Below are 17422 nucleotides of genomic sequence, written 5' to 3'. Positions count from 1 at the left end.
ACCAATATGGTTGTCCACTTCTGTACAATGCCAACTCAACACATTAAATTGGGATGACTTTTTCCAAAGTTGGCAGCACCGTTAAAGTTTCCCAAAATTCAATTTATATATATATATATTTATATTTATATAAAAAGACTAATAATAGCAGTATGTTATGCATCGATAGCAGCAACAGCTTTTCCAGGTTCTGCAGTCATCTGAACAAAATTATAGACATTCAGCACAATCCATTAAAACAAAACAAAAAGAAAAACCAAAAAAAAAAAAAAACAAAGAAAAGAATAATATCCAGAAAACAGCAAAGATCTGTTGCTGTTGTGGTACCTGGGACCATTTTTTTATTAGCATCTTAATCATCATCTGGAAAGAGAACATTCTAGAGTAATATCATTAAATGTAGTGCTGATAAAGCACGGTCCCTACTATGCATCATAAAGCAGGTACAAGATATTTTACATTCATAGAGGTATGATACAGTACCATCCTACATCAATAATACTAGATTCAGTTTTGGTTTGAAATTTACATTGTCTGCAAATAAGATTGCTACCCCTGTTTTTTTCTGGGCTCCTGTCACATGGAGAATTGTTTTCTATTATTCACTTTCAGTCTATGGGCTTCTTTTTACACTAGGTGTGTTTCTTGTATACAACATATTGTTGGATTTTGCTTCTTATTCCATTTTGCCAGTCTATTTCTCTTGATTGGTGAGTTGAGGCCATTGCCATTGCTGGTTATAACTGATATGTACTGACTTGTTATTGACATGTTACTGGTCTTTTGTTGTCTCTTTTTACTTTTTCACCTTCTCCTTTTAATTTCTTGCCTTGCCTATTTGATTTGCTCTGTTGGGCCTCATGGTGTTGTTGCCTTCATTGTATTTTTCTAGGATCTTGTTCAGAATTCCTTGTAGTGCTGGTTTGGTATTCATGTAGTTTCTCAGGTGTTCTTTGTTGTGGAAGTGCCTTATTTCCCCATCCATTTTGAAAGGGAGTTTTGCTGGATACATCAGTCTAGGTTGGAGGTTGTTCTCTTTTAGAACTTTAAATATCTCATTCCAGGCTCTCCTTGCCCCAAGGGTTTGTGTTGAAAAGTCTGCTGTGATTCTGATGGGCTTTCCTTTGTATGTGATTTGTTTCTTTTCTCTTACTGCTTGTAATATTTTGTTCTTCTGTTGCATTTCTGGGATCTTGATTGTTATATGTCTAGGTATAGATTTTTTTGATTGTAGCTAGTTGGGGTCCTATATGCCTCAGTTATCTGAATGTCAAATTCTTCCCCTCTGTTTGGAAAGTTTTCTGTCATTAATTCTGCAAACAGCTTTTTAAAGTCATTTGTATTTTCTCCTGCTACTTCATGTACTCCTATCAGTCTTATGTTATTCTTCTTTGCATCATCTAGGAGTTGTTGGATCGATTTCTCATGGTCTCTTACTGTTTGTAAGAGACTTCTCTTTTCATAGTCACTGACTGCAATCTTATCTTCTATATCTGAGAGTCTATCTTTGCATTCTTTTATTCTGTTGCGTACACTTTCAATAGAGTCTTTAATCTCCTGGATATCTGTTTGAATCTGTTTTATGGATTCCATTTCTTTCCTATGTTGGGCGTTTATTTTTTCCATTTCTTTCTTATGCTGGGCCTTCATGGCTTCTATCATGGTCCTGAGCTCATCTATTTTTTTGTCAGTTTCTGCTCTAGAGTCTCGAATCACAACTTCTATTTTGCTCACTATCTCTATAGTTATCTGGGAAATTATTTCTGTTTTGAATTTTTCTAGAGCCTGATCGATCTGTTTTGTTACTTCCTGTGCTTTGAGTTCAGGGTGTCCTGGTGGTTCACTATCGGCCTTTTCATCCTCATTTGCCCTACTGTTTGCCATTGGCAAACTGGAAGTCTGTCCTTGTGTTTTGCTTAAGTGTTTTCTCATTTTAATTTTTGTTGTCGGACTGTCCTTGGTTTATTCTCTGGATTATCACCCAAATCTTCCTGATATAGTTGCACCCTAGCTTCTGTGTCTCTAATGACCCACAGACATTCTCATCTTTATAACATTAGAGAAAACAGCTCATCAAATCAACGGAAATGCTTTACCCCAACTGATACAATCAGCGACACATTAAGATCAAGCACAACTTGGACACTGACCTCCTGTGGTAGTCACTAGTCTATCACCCTTAAATCATTTAAATTAAATTGAAATCAAGAAGCAGTAAAGAACATGTCTGCAGTGAACAAAATTTCAATATAGTGTATTTACCATTTAATGGCTCAGAAAGAGCAAGGATGCAAGACCCCTGATCTCAATTAGCTGATGGCTAAACCCCATGACGCTGATTGACCTTGGGCTGCAAGGCCCAGATTGAGTTCCCCAACCTTCTGAATGGTTGAACTCCACAACGTTCTATTACAGGTTTCCCATGCCCTTTCTTTAAAGATGTTCAAAGTTGGGAACTCAGAAAAATACCCTTGATGACCACCTCTGTCTTTGCAGAGTGGGTCCAAAGACTGGCACAGTCAGGAGGTCTGAGAGTGGGGGGGGCTTATGGGGGTTCAGGGGGGCCCGCACAGCTACCTTCCTGGTGCTTGAGCAATGGCAGCTGGGTCGGGAGCAGGCGTGGTTCTCCTTCCCGCGGTGGATTGGGGCCCCTCAAATACTTTGTCTTTATACTGGTTGCTTCTGCAATTTATGAATTTATACACATTTTCAAGTACTTCTGTGTAACATGCCCTCCCCCCAGTACTGGGGGTTGAGCTCAGGACCTTTCACTTTTCAGGCAGGCATGATACTGCTGAGCTATAGACCCAGACCTTGCCTGACATATTTTGAGGATTTCATATCCTTGTTGAATCTGTCATTCAAATTTTGAACTGTCCAATTTTTGACCTATTTCACCAAAATGCACCATGGGCATATTAAGTGAAATTGCTGTAAACTTTTGATTCATTTTTCTATTTGAATTCATCTATTTCCTTCATCCCTTCTAAGAACTTTTCAGAGATTTCTGCTGCCTAGTATTTGTTTCTTCTCCCTTTGTGACCTTTTGCTGTGCCTTGGGAGAGATTGAGGACTACTTATGTGAGGAGAGTTAGTGGCTTATATGAAGATTTGTAATAGGTTGTTGCCTACTACAGATGTTCAGCTTTGTATGTCCAGCGCTAGTGTTTACTCTTTCTGTTACTTACTTTAAGTGATTTGAATTCTGTTCCTATGATTTACCAAAAGAGTTATTTCTGGTAATAACAGTATCCAGACATTTAATCTTACAACACTTCTATGTTCTTTAAACCTCATAATTATACTTCCTCCCTTTGCCTATCCTCTGTGTACACTATGACAGTTCACTGTGGTTGTTCTGCAGTGAGGTAGGTGGGGTGACCAGAATGGGAAGTTGTTGGATGAAGAGTGTTACATACAAAGGGAGGCTTTGAAGGAGGCAATAGTGGAAAATGAGAAGAAAATGTTTATGTAAGATCTGATTCTATTGAAATGGTTTTAGTTGAGTTGAAAGATTAGTATTAAAACTTTTCAGAGGATATTTTGTGGGGGCAAGTGCTAGATATGGGAGAAAGGGGGTTCACGTTGTGATTGAGGAAAGCTGTATGGTTGTCAGAACTTGCAGATGTGGAGGACAATAAACTAGGTAAGATATGGAAGAACCAAAGATTTAGGACAGGGAGGGTTGAGGGTTAATATTAGAGAAGACAGGCATGACTGTGAAGGTGCTAAAAATGGGAAATTTAAAAATGTGCAAGGAGGAATTTATGTGTTTGGAAAAAGAAATATGCTAATAATATTGTTTTGGGAGTTCAAGGTGAAGAAATTACATAGTGAGCTGAAAATAGGCAGAGAATATAAACATGTATTAAATTAGAGCTAATGAAATAACAAATACAAAAATGTAACAACCTAATCAATACAGTAAGTCATTAAAAAATAAACACACATTACTAAATAAATCAAGAAACACATAAAAACTTAAACCTAGAAGATGTCCAATGGGAACACAGATTAAACATTCCAGTGAGACAGTGCTTGTAATTCCCAGGTAAGATTCTTTTCCAGAATGTGTGAATGCAGAAAGTCACATTCCAATAACTCCTCTGATCCTTTCACTGCAATACCAAAGCTACCTCAGACTCAGGACTTCTTTCCACTGGGATACAGGCATAGAATCCACATGCATTCCTCAGCAGTTTCCTTTCTTCCTTCTTTTGTGTTTTGTTGTTGTTTCTTTGTTTCTGTTTTACTTTGTTTACAGGCTCTGGCTATATGTACCAAGTTGGTCTTGAACTAGCTATGTAGTCCAGTCTTGCATCAAATTTGAGATTCTTTTGCCTCAGCCTCCTAAGTGCTAGAATTATAGGTGTTGGACACCACTCCTGGCTTCATTCTTCATTCTTAAGGTCAGAAATTGATCTCTCTGGCCTTCAGTCTCTCATTGTACCTTTTATTCAGATCTCTGTCTGAGAAAGTTTCTCTGCATTCACCTGCCTAGATAATTCAAGATTATCTCCACATCTCAAGGCCCATACCCTTGATAAGGTCCCTTTTGCTCAGTAGCATGCACAGGATCCTGGGATTCAGTGTGGACATTTTTAGGAACCGTTATCATTTTGCCTATTTTGTAATTATTGATATAGCTACTTTTAAGTTAATTATTTTGAGAAATTTATTTAGATTCCTGGTAACCATTATGTTATTTGGTAGCCTATTTTGAAAATTGATATTTAAAAAAAAAACTTAATCCATATTTTTTATTTTTTCATAAAGATACGCCACATAAACTGACAAATGTCCTTTAATTTTTACTGTTTTTACTATTTAACCATTTTATTTTATTTGTTCCTCTTTCTGAGGTTTCCCATTAATTTTTTTGCTTTGGTTAGATTATAGTTCGCATAATTTCCTGCATTTTCCTGGCAAATAGAAAGCTATTTAACTGATTTTTTAGTTTTAGCACCATTTTTCCCTAAAATTAGTACCTTTAATGGTATCTTTATTCCTTCATTTTAAATTCTCTAATAATCTTGAGTCTCAAGTCCATAGCCTGAAATATACTAGGAAAGTGAGTGGACATACTTGGACACTTTTGCTTTCTCATTAGAATGTAGACACCTGTTTTCAACCTTCCAGTAAGACTACACTCACAAGGAAAGAAATCAGTGCTTTGGTGAGAAGAAGGAAGAAACACTAGAAAGTTAAAAGACAAACAGAAAAAGAAAGAAAAAAATCTTCCACCATGTCTTAGTTACTTTTCTTATTGCTGAGACAAAATATCCAACACTCAAAGTTAAAGTAGGAAAGATTTATTTAGCTCACAGTTTGTAGAGGTTTCAGTCTGTAATCAGCTGGCTCCAAGGCAGGGTGAATGACAGACAGGCATGGCAAAGGAAAAACAGTTCAGGGAAGGCAGAAGGTAGCAAAAGCAGTAAGAGAGGACCACGATGCTTTTTGTCCTTTCTCTCTTACCCAGGTTACTTAGGATGGGTAGCACTCACACCCTTAATCCTATTGCACCATGAATCAATCCCAGCACTGCACATGCTAGATTCAGCCACCTCTGAAAATCCCCACCTACGACCACATGAGGCTTTTGGAGGACATCTAGACACAAGAAATAACATACTATAAATTAAGATATATATTCATTTCCAATTATTTCATCATTAGTGATAACAGAAAATGAAAAGAAGCCTGAGAGAGAAAAGGTGGAAGCTTTATACTTGAAGCAATCCCTCTCTCCGGTGTAGAGTCTGGAGTAGAAGCTGAATAGGCAAGAAAAAGAGAAAACAGTATGCTTTTCTCTTTGTAAAACAGAAAGGCCTTAATGTTGGAGAATTGTATTAACAGAGGTAAACAGATGAAATAGAAAAAGCATATGGTTTGAAGCCAGAAAGTATAGATTACATTTTTTCTTTTATAAAATGTGTGACTTTCCATTAATTATTCTCTTTGATGCCCAACCCCAACATGTACAGAAAAGGAACAATCTTTACCTCACAAGCTTGTTGTATTTAATACATTTATGTAATCAAAATTCTTGACACACAAAACTTTCATTCTCTGCCATAAATTTGACATTTATTTTTGCTTGAGAAGGAAATTCATAATTATGCATATTCTTTTACTCAGAACTTTGAACTTACCAATATTTACAGGTAAATACCATAATCTAAACTTGTACACTTTGTCCTTCACCAACAGAGGAAATCAATGGCACTTGTCAATTTTGTTGGTTATTGTATTAAATGTATTGCATTTAACCTTATTTTTAAGATTTTTACAAAAGAGCCTAACGTCATTAATTTCAATAACTACAAAATCAATGGAATATAATGCTAAATGAAACTTTAGTGGGAAACTTTAAATATGTGATGAAAGATAGAAACCTGCCCAGTCCTTGTGAAAATCAATTTTAAATTGATTTGTTAATTATTTGTACAGTACACCTTGATTATATAGCACTGTAAATTTTACTATGTTTCTTTGTTATGAATATTATAATGTACATACTATATTCAATTACTCATTTAGTAACCAGTTAATTTAACTACCTAGTCAAGAGAACAAAACTCAGGTGTTAAATGAGGAGGAGTGAGTGCCTGTACTGTCATTGACAGCACATTATTTTAGCCAAATTAAATCACAAAAACATCTTAGAGTCAAGGGTAAGGAAATACCTCTCATGGGAGAGGATGTAAAGATGTTGCTGAGGACATGGATATCAAGAAGAATCAGAGCCAGTAAGGTAACCTACATAGCTTACTCCAGGTAGAGTCATATTCTGGCAAGAGAAAGAATGTCTCACCTGTACTGTAGCCCTTATCTTCTGTGTGGTACTGTACTGCCTGTAATCTGGAAAAATAAAATTTGCCTTATCCATGGCTATAATTTAATAAGATGACTTTCCTACTGAGATAAAAAGAAGAAAGAGAGATGCGAGGAACAGCATAATATACTCCAAGTCCTCTGTAACATCTAGGGAAAGAATTGTAGCACCATCCATACATATGTTTTAGTGTCAATTTCATAACAACTACAAATACTAACTCTTGCCAGTAATTCATTTGAGGTATCTGAGTGGTCATTATCAATACCTGGGAGTGAAGAGGACAAATTCCAACATAAAAAAACACACACACACACAATTTATTGTCCTATATAAAACACAAAGATAAAATGTAGAGGAGCAAAAGGAAGGAAGAAGAGAGAGAGAGAGAGAGAGAGAGAGAGAGAGAAGAGGAAGGAGATGAAAACCTGCCCATAGTAACAAGAAAGAAATTTCTGATTCTGCCCAAGATTCCAGTTTCTTATTCCTATGGAAAGTTGGTTTTTACGATTCTTTTCAGGGCCCTATGAATCAACTCAATCTTCTTGAAGGGACTGAAACAGAAAGTTAGTGATCTGGTAAATGTGGTGGACGAATACCAAGTTAGGAGTAAAGTATACAGTTCTTAGCTACCAAATTATGGTTAGACTCTCAACCTAAATTTTAAATGGCATTAGTGAAATATTCTTTCACTCTAAAGCATCAAGAAAGTGTTCAAATGGCTTGGTTCTATTCTAGCCTGTAACACTGTTAAGTCTCAGCCTTTCTGTAATGATAAAATTCAGTCGATATTTGGCTCAAAGAGATTTTTTTTTGTAACAGAATTCCTTCTTTAGAACTTCTGCAATATCACTTCTAGGCCTTTTGGCTAAAATCAACTGTAGAACATCTGTATTGTTCAGGTAACAGAATGTGTGCTAAATAAAAATGAACAAACAAAAACTTAGGCTTCCTTGTTTTAACATAATAGTTATTTCTAGTTTATGCAAATCCAATATACCCACAATCAAGACATCTAAAAACACTTATCTCTGCTCTATCAATGGCCCTTCTGTTCACATATTCTTTTGCTTTGATTTATGTTTCATCTTCCTACATGTGATAGCATTGACTTGTTTTTTTATGTTGGTAAATTAAGTTAATTAAGATATTGTTACAGCTTGTGCCTAGATGTCCCCCCAAAGTCTCATTCAGTCATAGCGGGGCTTTTCAGAGACAGTGGATCTAGAGTGTGCGGTGCTAGGAATAAGGTTGTTTGATTATTCAATCTGTCCACTGATGCGTTGTCATAGTTCTGGCCAGGATTAAGGGCATGGGTGCTACACCTGCTGTAGGGTGAATAGCCTGCGTAAATATAAGGGACAGAAGGAGGATTAATCTGTTTTCACCCTCCTGCTTGCTATGGATGATTTCTCCTCCGCAAGGCCCCCTCTGCCATGCCACCCTGCCTTGGATCCAGCCAACTACGGACTGAAACCTCTACAAACTGTGAGCCAAAGAAACCTGTCCTCCTTTAACTTTTAGTTTCAGATATTTTGTCTCAGCAATGAGAGCAAAGAACTAAAAAATTAACTAGCATCTAATGAACCACAGCAATAGGATTTATGTGACTCCTCCTTTTTTGCACCCCTCCTTCCTGGTTCAGTATTTCCCCTCCCCTGGAAGTTCTCACTCTATTCCTAATTCTGACATTTGCGTTTTCCTTAAGTTTTAAAGATAGTATTGAGAAGAATGGGGAAAGAAACTTCATGTAAAACAGCATGCAAATGATGGAAGAAGGAAGCTCACAAACTTTGAACCCAGCCTGGGCATCTTAGTGAGACACTGTCTCACAAAAGTGAGGGAGCTATAGATGTAGCTCACTGTGAAGGTTCTGTGTTCAGTCTCCAGTAACAAAGGGGAAAAAATGAAGAAAAGAAATAGCATTATTACTTTCATGTACAAAGTCTTCACTAAGCTTTTAGCTATTTCAAATAACACCTTATTTAAAAACTCCAGAAAATATTTATCTTTCTTCCCAATCCCATGTCATTCTCAACATTTGCTCTGAGTACTTGGCATAAGCTAGAAAGAAAAACAGACACTTCATGTGGCTCTGTTTTTATACTTACTCATCCATACCTTCCAACTGTAAGAGAAGATGCAATGGTCTGGTCCAGTTTCCAGTTAGCTATCTAATATTTCAAATTAATGAATATCATAATTCAAGGATCCTTAGTAGTCTATAAAACAGAAGTACATTTTGCAATCAATGACACATTATAATATTCAATAAGAAAGATATAGTACCAAATCTACCTTTCCCACTCTCTGTGTCTCCAAAAGTATTCGCCCAGTGATATTACCTGTGCAGGGAGATTGCTTCACATCAGACCAAGAATCTATGCAAGAAGCTTGAAAACTGACTTTTAAAAAATGTATGGTCCCTAAAATGTACCAATAAACTAAATTAAAGCTGAAAAAAAATGTATGGTCAAAAAGATGATGCTGGGAAACTTAAATTATGGATAAAGAAATAAGTTAAATTTTGCTTAACTTGTAAATTTGGAACTGTGTGTTTCATTAATCAGGCTGAATTTGGTTCCGACACAGTCCTGGAATGGTTCTCTGAGTTGTACATTTCTAAGAGTTCTGGAATAGAAATCCAGCCCATCCCTCTACTGCAGTGCTCATGCTTTAATATACGGGAGACACAGGAGGAAAAGATGAATAATTCCAGATGGTTCCATCAACAATGGTGGGAAGCTATGCATCAACCTCAAGCAGATAGATTCAGATCAATATCTCACAGAACTTTCTAGTTATTTAGACATTGAAGGGTGATCTTGTGCCATTGTGGCAGCTCATCTCTGCAGTGGAAGCGGAAATTCAGCAGAAGAACAGCCATTCCAAACTCAGATTCCACAATCTTATGACATTTTAGCTTGTAAAGACCAATACATTCTATGTTTGGTACGCAAGTCCTAACTGTAAAACTTACAGAGCTAGATATAGTGACACACAACTGCAATGTCACTAATATTAGCTGAGAGACTTAGTGAGACTTTGTCTCAAACGGGGAGTAGTACTGGCATGTAACTCAATGCAAAGAGTCTGGGTACAATCCTCAGTATTGCACAGGTACCAAAATTATATATTGACTTTCTGTTTGAAAGAGAACGAGAGAATGCAATTGATATTTCTTTGTGAAAATCTGTATTACTGTTTATTTTATTCAAGCTGTGTCTTATTGTTCCCTCCTTCAACCTATGCCTAACACTCATGTGTTAAAAATTTCACTGTTGAAGATGGATCTTTAAACATAGCTTGAGGTTACTCTTTAGAAACTGCTGACTTCACTGAAATGAAAATAAAAATAAAAACTACAACTGCTGAAATAGTAGCAGCTATTGTTCAGAATATTGACTTGATACCGCTGGAGGAAAATTTAAAGTGTATATGACTCTGAAAAGGATCTGGTAATGTCAAAATATAGAAGGTGTAACTCTGGTGAATAATAAAATGATTCCAAATCCTGATATCCATTTATAGCCTCTTCACAGATTTTCCTATTTCATTTTATGCACTATAACAGAGGAATGGAGCTCTTATAAATCCTCTCAGTCTCTGTCCCAGTTTATATTCTTACAGACATCCTCCCCTGATTTCAAGCTTTAGATCCTTACGTGCAGCATAAGTTCTACTATCATATTCAGTCTCCTAATTGTCATTTTTTAAGCACAATGAGTGTTATACATGAAGATTTCAACCTGACATATTCAAAGAGAAACTTGATCCTCTTCAGTGTAGGAGAAAATCACTGGGTAGAGGCATGCGGACCATGGCCAAGGATAGAAGAGCCTCCCCCAGGAAATATGGTGATATGCTTACATGAGGAAAGGAGTTGAGTCACAACCTTGGACGAAACTGCCAAGAATATGGCAGTGCAACAGTGTTTGAAATGCCATATATAAATTCCGGCCAACAGGCTAGAATGTTTTCTTCCCTGCATAATACCCAACAGAGCAAGACGTATATTATGGACAATTTTTGGTTGCTCGTTTATTTGTCCCTTGACATCTACAACATATTTTTAACAAATCGTTGACAAATCTATGACATAGCTGTAACAAATTAAAAATTAGAATCAGCTCATTTCATGAATTTCTAGCCCCACTTTTCTTTCTTCTTTTGTTCTCTAGAATTTGTACTGTTTCTCCAACATTTTCCATTAACTGAGTTATTGCAGAGCTCTCTCTAGGGCACAAAATCCTAAAGTCCTCTGACTGCTGAAGGAAGTGAAACTCACTAACAAACAAATGCAGATAGCTGAATTCAACTAAATTTCACCTTCAACCACCTGCACATCCTAATATTAACTTGTCTAACTCTGGAATCAGAATGATTTTTCAATCACATATTACAAATACGCACAGCATGGTTTACCAATTTGAAAATCAAATATAGGAAATCTGGTTGCTTCCAAAGCCCTTTAAGAAAGATTGAGATGGCTATGAAATCAAATAACAGATAAAAGACAGCTTAACTCAATTTAAATCAGCTCAACCTGAAGAAATAAGAGTTTCTTCTTCTTTAAAGTTAGTCTATGTTATCTAATGGATATTTTCACTGCAACATAACCCAAACAAATTTATAACTTCCCCAACAAGAGAATTTAGGGTGTCCAATAAGATTGAGTGATGGCAAATAGTTTTATTTGATGAGCTAGTCAAGGAAGTCATGAGAGAAGAGTTTGTTGCAAAGATAAAATTTGTGCTAAAGCACATCTATTACACTTAGCAGCAAGGCTGACTACATGGAAAGCAGTATTGTTTGTGTGGTGTGGGAGCTGAACACAAAACTTTCCTCACCCAATCCCCATTGACCTGAGAGGAGTTCCCTGGCTACAAGGGGTCCATCACTTAAATGACGAGAATGTCACCAGTGGCCATGAGAGTGTAAAGTCTCACTTTCTCAATATAATATAACTTCGCATTTTTCTATGGCTCTAAAAGCCAGTAGGTAACTCCCGATGTGACTAACATTGAATTTCCTGTCACTGTTGACATGCTGACGGAAAGGCAAATATAACTTCACTTTAGATATGTAAACTTCCTTTCGCAGTAAAGCTGAGAGCCAGGGTTCATACCCAGATGTTTCTAATGTTCTGAGGTCAAGAAATCTTTTTGTAAAACTATTAACCAGGCATGAAGAGTACAGGAGTATTGCTTTATTGATTTTGCACTGCATTATCCTACATCTTGAATAAGTAGTTGGAAGCATTATTTATTTAGTTAGTTATTCATTTATTTTTGAGACAAGGTCTCACTGTGCAGTTCAGGCTGGCCTTGAACTCACTGTGTAGCCCTGGCTGGTCTTGAACTCACCAGGACCCTCCTGCTTCAGCCTCCCGAGTGTTGGGAGCACTTCACTATGTCCAGCAGGGAAGCATTTATTTTAAAGAAAAGGTTAACAGAGTTTGGCTCCCAGGATAAATCAAGCTTGTCACCCACTTGTTTTCATAAAAAACAATCTTACTGTAACCCAGCCTCGTTTGTGTATCTATTGCACGAGGGTGCCTGTTGTTTTATAACAGCAGAACCAGGTAGCTCTGCTACATAGTGTGGACCACAAGGCCTAAAATATTCACTATGTGCCTTTGCAAGGAAAAAAATCGTTCACCAGCTCCTGTTCCAGAGATAGGATGTGTGACTCAAAGCACTGCTCAGAAGAGGCGGGTGACAGAGCAGCTGCCAGCAGGAACAGCTGTCCGCGTGAGTCAGCGGTGGAAGAGTTGGGCTGGGCCGGCATGGATCCCAGCAACTGCAGCCAGTCTTCTTGCGCAGACCCAGGGCCTTTCTGCTCTCTGATCCATTTTCCACCCTTGCCGTGTATCGCGGCGTTGTGTGCTTCCCTTCGCAGGCTCCCAGGAACTGGCTTCCAGATGGATTAGGGTCATAAAGATGCGGCCAAGGATTTAGCTCAGTGCCACTGTGCCCGCCTCCCAAGCAAAGGTCCTGAATTTGATCCTCGGCACAAGGAAGGAAAAAAGGACAATAAAGGTACAGGGAAGGTTGAGAGAAGGAGACAGAACCTGAGTATTTCTCCACTTTTCAAAGCTCAGTAGTATCTCACACGAGAGGACGCAAACTACTCTGCTTCAACTATAGCACCAGCTTCAGGATGCCGCTCAGCCCCCAGGGATACTAAGCAGCAACCAGGCTTCCTGTGGCACGCATTTAAATCACACATAGGGCATTCTTAGAAATACTCACTAAATAAATAAGTCACACGTGTAAATACCGAATAGTTTCCCTGGTGTGAATAATCTGCAATAATACGTAAGATCCTAATAAGATTACTGACATTTAGAAATGGGAAGAAAGGAGCTAAAGGTGTAGGGAAGGTGGGATGGGTAGGGGAAGGGGAATAAGGGAAAAGAAAAAATGTGAGAGAATGAAAAGATGAAAATAAAGTGTTTGTAGATGGGGAGGGGAGGAGGGGGTGAAGGGAGGGCAGAGGTAAGGGGAAAAAAATAAGAATCAAGACTTGTCATGTAGAGGTACAAGATTCCAACAATTAATGTAACTGTACTGTATCCCTAAAATGTACCAATAAACTCAATTAAAACTGAAAAAAAATCTCAAAAAAAAAAGAAATACTAACAAAATTCTTATGAGATTGGGAGAATTTGTTGTTCCTGAGACTCGGGCACAAATATTAATATGATTTCAGTAATACCCAAGGAGTGGGAAAGCCTGAGTCATTCAGGTCATGAAAAACATTCCGTTTTTAACTCTACTGCCATTGATTTGTCACTACCTATAATGCCATTCACCATTTTATCCTAAAAATGAATAGATTGATTTACTATTTCTGCTAGGAAAAACAAAAGGAGAAATGGAGGAGATTTTAATTCGATGGCGTTTTTCATGATTGTTGTTAAGGAGACACATAAACTTTAGAACTTCAGTGTTCATCCTAAGTTCTATTCTGGTAAGGTTTGTGAGAGTCACAGAGGCCACTATAATTTAAACTCATAGCTTGATAGGAACAGTCAGCCCTAGTTAAATGCCATCAATAGCTAATGCAGTTTGGACAGTTTAATTATGCACTTGTCTGAACACTTGTCGCACTTCTGGTGACTTCAAAGTAATGTAACTGTCTTGGGCACTAAAATTTTGCAAAGTGTTTTATAATCATTTTTATTAGCTCTTCTTCACATTATATCGCTATGTGAGACATGAAGAGGTTAAGTAATTTGACCAAGACTAACCTGAACAGACAGAAAAAAAGATTGAGAACTAAAACAATTAACTAAACAGTTCAAGTAAGATTAAAAACACATCTTTTTATTATTATTTTTAGGCAGGAAGGGAAAGAGAAATAAGAATAGTTTACATTAATCACTTTCACTATCAGAACAAGATTAAAATTCATGATCAAGTCAGTGTCAAAATAGTGTATTACTTGATGCTATGCTTTTTATTGAAATTATGAGCCCTTTGCACTATATTCAAAGATTCTACCAATTCACAGTATCTTCGGGGTGTTACATATTTATATCACCACCCAGTGGCCTGATTTGTAATAAAGGCTGGCATACAGGTTGGGGTGGAAAAGGTGAGAATAGAGATTCTCCAGTCATCCTTTTACGGACACCAGATCTCTCAGTTGTCTCACCTCTAGTGTTGAACCTGAAGATTTTGTTCTGAGTATCAACTCCCAGAGCAGGAAATTCAGAATTATGTTATTAGCAGACATGTATTGCCTCCTCAAGGAGAAACAGATAAATGAAGTTCCCAGTGGCCAGGGAAACATGAACATATGTTAAAGTCATTAATGGCCGTGTTACTTCTGCTTAGCAGCAAGGTATAATGACACAACTGATTTGCTCTCTCCTCATTATGAGGTGTTAACAAGGCATGTAATTATGACAGAGAAAAAAAGGATGGCAGTATTATTTAAATTAGAAATAAAGGCAAATTTAGTCCAAAATGCACTTTTTTCTAGTAGAAACAATGGATTTTATAGAGAATCAGTGTGATACGTATATTAGGAGATATATGTACATGCTACTAGAGATTGAGATTCTATTTTTGTGCATTCATTCCCATTTTACTATCATTATTTATGGACAGAACAGCTTTCACTTTAAAAAGTGACTTATATTGGTACGTTTTCATGTTAAGACAATTTTCTCAGGGTCATTCCTGAAGGAGGTATTTTTGAAATCTAATATTCTTCATATGTCCAAGGTACTAAAAGTTCATGCCTTTGCCTTGAGAGACAATGGTGTCCTTCGAACTGACAAGCATCTTTAAAAGGGAAAAACTTCTTTCTGTTGAGTCAGCCCCTCTATATCTACACAGTTTCTCTAGTTTCATGGTAAGAATGGCTAATACAAAGAATAACTGAAGGTATCTCCTATATCATTTCAACTTTTCTAGCAATTAGGAGCGCCAATAAGAGAGTCAATATTCACCTATAATTATGGGAAACTTCTGGAAAACAAATAATTTTGACTTGAAAGTGAAAAACATAGTCATAATTTATTTTGCTGCTTTAAATTAGTATTTTTATATAAAATTTGTACATTTTGTACTCTTTGCTAATTATTATTATTTTTTGTGTGTGTTTGTGTGGTACCGGGGATCGAACTCGCGAGGCCACCAAACCGCTGAGCTAAATGCTAATTATTATTAATTAATCAGTTAAGCATGTTAAGACATATGAGCAGGGAAGAAAAAGTAAAAAGGATTAAGTAAGATGCAATGTGTGTGTACCCACTTCCCACAATGAATGTGTTTATTATGTATCTCAAACATGTCATAATAGAAAAAAAAAAAAGGAAAACTATTGATGTCCTAATTATTATCGTATGCTTGAAGGGCATGATGATATTAGGAACTCAATAACAAAAAATCATACATACATTTTCTTTTTCACATAATTATCCAGATTATGCACATGATATGACAATAAATAAACATAATATGAAAAAATACAATCAAGAAATATCTGGTAATTACAAGTTATATGAAACATTGAAAATTTTAAATAAGTTAAGATATCAGGCAAAAATGTTATACCCAATATTTCTCTTTAGTGTATCAGCACAAAATATCTCCAAAAATTATCCATTTGTAATTGGAACTACATAGTAGTTGAATGCCTCTAGCTGGAGATCTATTTCGTGGATCATAGAGATACTACTCGCTTTGGAACTTTAATCGGCAGAGGTTGTGAAGAATTCTTTGAGACCTCTACCTCTGGGAATAATCCTATTCACTAAAGGACCTTTCTCATAACCTAATCACCTCCCCCAAAGCCTCACTTCAAGCCCTTCACAAGAGGGAGTACACGTTAGCAGTCAGTGTTTGGTGGGGAAATTGATGCTCAATCTATAGCACCTGCCAGAGCTCTGCTGGCGCTTACCCTTTCCAGTCATCGCCATTTTAGTTTTATACATGATAGAAGAGAGAGCAAACTTCCCACTATGCACTTTACAGGTTCTAAATACACAGAATCTCTGAGCATAATAAAACAGTTATTGTTTTATCCTGCCAGATTTTGGACTAGTTTTCCACACAGCAATAGATAACCAGGATGTACGCTTGAGGTAGCTGATTCGTGAGCCGCTGAGGATTCTGGTCTGAGAGAGAATGCTGGGATTTCTTCACCATCCTAAACCAGGATTAATTTGTTCAGGTCTGTTAAATCCCTCATCTCTAGTAAGACCAGGATTTCTGTAGTCTCTTTTTCTGTGCTCCCAGCCTTTCTGGGTAGAAGTTTTGCTCTCATTTTAGAAGAGTGTCTAAAAGATGCATAATAGAGTGTGTCCAGAATACCATTTTTACCTGAAAATGTACTATAATTTTATTTGTAAACTTTCAGTCTTGCTTAGATGTACTCTTCAAAATTAAGGACTACATAGAAGGAGTACTATAAGTTTTTTCTTAGTCCTTTTAGAGAGGTTGAGTTTATTTGTCATCAATAAAACTTTCTTGTTGCCTGGTGGGTATCACTGCTCATGACCCTATATTATTTATTTACAGATATGGATAGCCAGGACTCTCTTCATGTGTAATATGTCTGATAATTAGAGATGTCCCATACCTCATGGGATTATTTTAATTTCTAAATAACACACTGAAAAATGTGACAACGTTATGGTGATGTGTGCCTCCTTATCAATTCATTTCTTTTACAAGATGAAGCACCTCAAGTAGTTTGTTTGTTTGTTATTTACACACGGTTATACCCAGGCTCTCCCAGTTAAGCTCAATCATCTGCCTTTTTAATATTTAAAATTTTGATACAAATTCTCATTAAATTGCTCAGTCTGCCTAGAACATGCAATTTTCCTCCCTCAGGTATCCTCTCTTGTGAAACAGGATCGTGAAAGTGTAACAGAAATGCCATCATTACATAGTTTGGAATGTCCCTGAGACCTTCTTCTTTCTGACAAGACTTAATTCTTTGGCCTAATAGCCACAACTTCCATCAGCTAAGACCACTCACCAGATTTACCCTTAAATTTAACTTACTTCTCCTTTTTCAAAGAGCCTCTTAGTAGATAGCCTTTTGATTGTCTTTTTTAATTCA

Source organism: Fukomys damarensis, unplaced genomic scaffold (genome assembly GCF_012274545.1).
Source record: "Fukomys damarensis isolate Sample0158 unplaced genomic scaffold, DMR_v1.0_HiC HiC_scaffold_16, whole genome shotgun sequence".
NCBI classification, from domain to species: Eukaryota; Metazoa; Chordata; class Mammalia; order Rodentia; family Bathyergidae; genus Fukomys; species Fukomys damarensis.
This window is presented reverse-complemented; position numbering follows the sequence as displayed.